At 41.0% G+C, this 5,340-nt stretch overlaps 1 protein-coding gene across 4 annotated transcripts in view; it reads right to left on the bottom strand.

The window, feature by feature from the left end:
* Positions 1-3,441, bottom strand: part of plagl2 (pleiomorphic adenoma gene-like 2) — a 25,495-nt gene extending 22,054 nt beyond the window's left edge. For 2 of the 4 annotated variants that reach the window (XM_030362895.1, XM_030362905.1), the window contains exon 1: positions 3,244-3,441. The gene's annotated coding sequence lies outside the window, so the exon portion shown is untranslated. The remainder of the gene's footprint in view (positions 1-3,243) is intronic. The other 2 variants (XM_030362912.1, XM_030362921.1) reach the window with 1 other exon arrangement.
* Between the last annotated feature and the right edge of the window lie 1,899 nt (positions 3,442-5,340).

The raw sequence follows: 5,340 nt of genomic DNA, 5'->3' as shown, positions 1-5,340 counted from the left end.
ATCCCTCCCTCTCCCTCTCATCGCAGAAGGTGAAGAAGTACAAAGAATGGGATCAGAGCTTTTCCGATTCTTCTCCGGTTATTAACTACTGTTTGTCCCCTCAGAGGCCTGTCCTTGCCATTAACCAGACTGATGCTCTTTTCTCATGGAAATCAGCCTGCTGCTGCCCGCACCACCACCACCGCCGTGCTCACTGCCCAAAGAGGTGCAAGGGATTGGGGGTATTTCTTTTTTGTGAAGACCTCCCTCAAGCAGCACAAAACAACACCACTCTACCCAAACTACTCACTCTCTCTCTCGCTCAAACCCTTTATCCTCTCTCTCTATCGCTCTCAATCACAGACACACGTACATATACATGTATATATGTATACATATATGTATAGATGTATTCATATAGATTGAGAGAGAGAAATACACACATATATAAATAAATTCATACATTGCGCACACATGGAAACTCCCACAGATGCATTTGTGCTTTTCAAGGAACGAACATATCACAAAACAGCCATATGTGTGTGTCCATGTGTGTGTGTGTGTGTGTGTGTTTGTATGTGTGTGTGTGCGCGTGGCTGTGCATTTGTGCGTGTGTGTGTGTCTCTGTGTGTGATTTCTCACAAACACATTCTCTCAATCACAAAGGCAAACATGAAACGTGCTTCCTCCCAACCGCAGGAGCATAGAAGAAATGTCAGGCAATGCAAAGGAGTTAATGAGAAGAAGCTGTCTCACTGGACCCTACAGAACATACTGAGGGAAGCTAACTGGCTCAAGTACTTTGTATACAACAACAAAATGAGGAATTATGCTGTTTATATTTGGCAATTAATAAAATATTACGAAGAAGAAAGTGTAGTGGGCAATATATCTTATATCTAATATCTTGTAAATCAAATATGTGTTAACTACGTCTTTGATTGTAGAACTAGTATTGCAACTTGTTTTAATGGTTCAGGTTTAAACCGTAACGTTTTTTTCTAACATTGTTCTCATATTTGATATGACCTTCCCAGGATAAGTCTTTCCGGACGTTGTCTAGGTAGCAACTGTAAGATTCTGCAGTCAAGTAAACAAGTCTTACATCTAATGATAATCGACTTCAAAACAGGTGCATCAGTTGTATACTAACCTCACTTGTTGCAGATTATGCAACATGATGATTTCAAAAGCAACAAATTTGTAGAAGGAATACATTGTACCAGATCTCTACAACTATAAAAACAAACATCAACTCATGGGACTCCGTTTGCAAAAGCAACTGTCAGAAACAAAGCCATTGTCTCGTGACGATCTCGCTTCCATTTCCTTATTATGTAGCTCGAGGCAATGGGCGAGAGGCCTGATGAGTGATAGAGACAGAGCCTGCATGGACCTACATAGACCTACATAGACCTACAGGGATCTATAGGGACCTACATAGACCTACATAGACCTACATCGACCTACAAAGACCTACAGGGACCTATATAGACCTACTAAGACCTACATAGACCTACATAGACCTACCAAGACCTACATCGACCTACATCGACCTACATAGACCTACATGGACCTACATGGGCCTACTTAGACCTACATAGACCTACATGGACCTACATAGACCTACATCGACCTACTTGGACCTACATAGACCTACATAGACCTACTTCGACCTACATCGACCTACATAGACCTATATAGACCTACATAGACCTACAGGGACCTAAATGGACCTGCAGGGCCGACATGGACCTACAGTCTAGGATCAGGACGAGGCCTAAAGCTTGATGTTTTGTTAGTCCCACGTTATCTGGGTTGCTTACATCGAGGGCAGGGTAAAAGTGATGTGCATACTGTGTTGTATTTGCTTAATTCACCATCCTACAAAGCTTAATAATGATAGAGGGAATTATTTTGATGAAGAAAGAACCTGCATTGAGGTACTTAGTCGTTTTGGGTTGTTTATTTTGTTGCAACGTGTTATCATAAACACCACAACGCAATTGATATATCACTGATTTCTGACTAACCCATTCAGAAACATTTAGCATCTCATATGTGGGCCAGTGCTAGTCCCATCACCTGTCCTATTAACTGCCATATCAGAGGAAGGGTAGTGTTCAGAGGTCTGCATACAGCGATTACCTGAACATTAACTCTGCAAAAAGAAAACACAAATGTTTTTGCAGATACTAATAACAAGTGAGGCTAGCCTGGCCTACTATCAATTGAACCCCCACATTTTGAATATCGCCCAACCCCCCTTGAAGAGGTCCTATTGAATGTACACACACACACACACACACACACACACACACACACACACACACACACACACACACACACACACACACACACACACACACACACACACACACACACACACACACACACTATTATACACACTATTATACACACACTTTGTCAACACAACATGCCGTCACATCTCGTCTCAATCCGCCAAGACACTTGGAGAAACCAACAAGACGTGAGAAATAATTCCTTCTACCTCTACTACGTGCATTTAACAGACTCAATAGAGAGAAGCACACGCACACACACACACACACACACACACACACACACACACACACACACACACACACACACACACACACACACACACACACACACACACACACACACACACACACACACACACACACATAGAGGAAAGTCATACGGATCTCAGGTGAATTCTCAAAAGTAACCACACAACTACCACTTCTCCGAGGGTGCGATGCACGGGAACACCGAATAACAATCCAACAACTTTATCAACCAGTCCCAGCCAGACCACCCCGGGACGGTCCTGTCTCACTGATCCTGATGGTTTTCTCAACGTGAGAACTATTCAGAAATTGCTTAAAATTCTACAAATGGGCGGAAACGCTAAATGAAGATCAATAAAGTAGAGCAAGGACATACGCAACAGATTGGATCATGTGGATCCTCTGAAAAGCTGACATTGATAACATATTTATCGACAAAGCTACAAGTGAAGGGGAGCTCTAGTAATTAAAAATTAAATACCCAGATGCTTGCATACTCCCACAGTTATGTCCTAAATTACACTCAATCGGCTATCAGATCAATATCAACACATGGAGCGATTCAACTCTTAAGAAATATGTCAATATGTCAGTTGTCATTTTATCTAGTGTATCGGCAAACATAACGATGATATTCTTATAGAGAAAACGTGCACATCAGAACATGCAGCTACTCTATGTGGTCCTACAGAAACGAGCAGTTACCCACCAAAAAGTTTCCAGAGCCGCATTAATCCACTTCACATGAACCCCTTTAGACTCTAGATGATCCGGACTTCAGGAGAACCCACCGTGGAGACCCCAGGCCACCTTCCCCGTCCTCCTCGGTCCGATCTGGTGGTTGTTTTAATAGTGATAGTGTGTATTGGGGCCTGAGCGTCGCTCTCCTCGAGCTGCAGCGGAGCTATGGGGCATTGTGGGAGGGTGACGTCACGTTACCAACTTTTTTTTAGAGAGTTTACCATGTTGGTTGGTTTGTCTTCTCTATAGCCTAATGGGTCTAATTCACATGACATATATGTGCAAGTATTACAAAGCCCTAATTTTTCGTTCTTGGCTTGGACTGTAGCCTATAATAACCAATAACAGGCCTACAAAAATTAGAAACTATTAAGGAGTTTATGTAATAGCCTATTTAGGCCTGTTAGGCTGCTTGCCTATACTTGTGTAATGACCTCAACTTTCATAAGAAAAATGCACAATAATTTTTTGGGGTTGTATTGGGGTAGTTTAAAATAGATTTGGGCCTTTAAATCATTTTTAATTTTGTTGTAAAATGCTGAAAAGATTAATTTGATTCATGGTAAGTTTAATCATTAAACATTATATGGCTATTACAAATAAGCGATCAATTGTTAATGGGTTTGATCAGACCTAATTTTGTAGTATTTAGATTTGATTCCTCTTTAGAATGTATCATTTGTGATTAAATTGTGATTAAAATGCTGTTAAAGTAAACGGCTCTCAGGCATACATTTTAGTGAATGAATGATAAGGTCTGATGATACAAATCATTTCTCATCGACGTTTGGAATTCATATTTTATCCTTGAACGAAAACATAGAAAAAGCATGTTCTATGCCACCTAAACAATATGTAAAGGCATCAGGTCGAGAAGTTATAGTTAAACGATACTGTAAAACAAACCCGATTAATAATGGAATGAACTTATAGTCTAAATCACTCGAAAGTAATATTTTGAAATACGGAATATAAAAAATGCAATTAACCTATTGCAGTAACAAGTAAATATACACATTTACAACATGAGGCAGGCATCATGTTGACAATCGTTTCGTGGCTCTAAGATTCATACAGACGACATATTGGATAAACAATGTCTTTTTTTCGCAATGCAATAGAAGGGCCACTAAAAGTTCGGAATTCTGTCCGTTTTGGTAAACGAGATGAGACCCCCACATGTAGACCCCGGTGGTCCCTTTCACCGGAGTGTTTGGGGCGAAAGAATTACTTCCAGGGCACATCGACCCGTTTCCTCATCACCCCAACCCCCACTCCTCCATAACGAGAGGCTTCAGCAGCCCGACCAGCCCCAGGCTGGGCGTTTAGAATAGGGGGTACGGTGTAGGGAGTAGGGAGTAGGGGTTCAATAAGCTTGTTCAATACGCGGGTTGATGCGGTTGTCTAATAAATCTGACAGACATGGACCACTGAAACACCTGCAACAAGATCAGTCAACACTGCTCAGATTTCTTATTGATAATAGTCCCAGTTAGACTGACTATATTATAGTACAACTTCAATAAAAAAATCGCAAATAACAAATGATAAATGGTTTGAAATGACTACTCAGTTTTAGGCAATGTTGTCTCTTTTTCCCTTTGGCTCACAGATCCTATTCTAACATTCTGAATGTTACTTTCCTTGTAATCTTTCTGATCTAATGATGCTGTAAACCTAAAACAAAGCGGATACGAATAAATAAGAGACAAACAAGGGACTGATTAGATGCAATGATTCCACAGTATAAGAATAGTGCTTTTAATGTGGTAGGTTTGTTTACTTCAATTATGGCATGGTCGGAGCCAGATTCATTGCTGTCAGGTGGTGGTCTGATATTTATAGTCCTAGATCGATTTTTAACTATCATTTGAAACAACCCAAATGCTGACATGTTATTTCCCACTCTCTCTGTAAATGCACCTATTTTCTCTCCATCCCTCTTCCTTGCCTCTCTCTTTCCAATTCTCTCCCACAGCACAAAGGGGCTTGTGGGCTCTCTCTCTCTCTCTCTCTCTCTCTCTCTCTCTCTCTCTCTCTCTCTCTCTCTCTCTCTCTCTCTCTC

This window comes from Gadus morhua, chromosome 1 (assembly GCF_902167405.1).
Source record: "Gadus morhua chromosome 1, gadMor3.0, whole genome shotgun sequence".
Lineage (NCBI taxonomy): Eukaryota > Metazoa > Chordata > Actinopteri > Gadiformes > Gadidae > Gadus > Gadus morhua.
The sequence above is the reverse complement of the archived record's forward strand: the minus strand, read 5'-3'. Positions and strand labels throughout refer to the sequence as shown.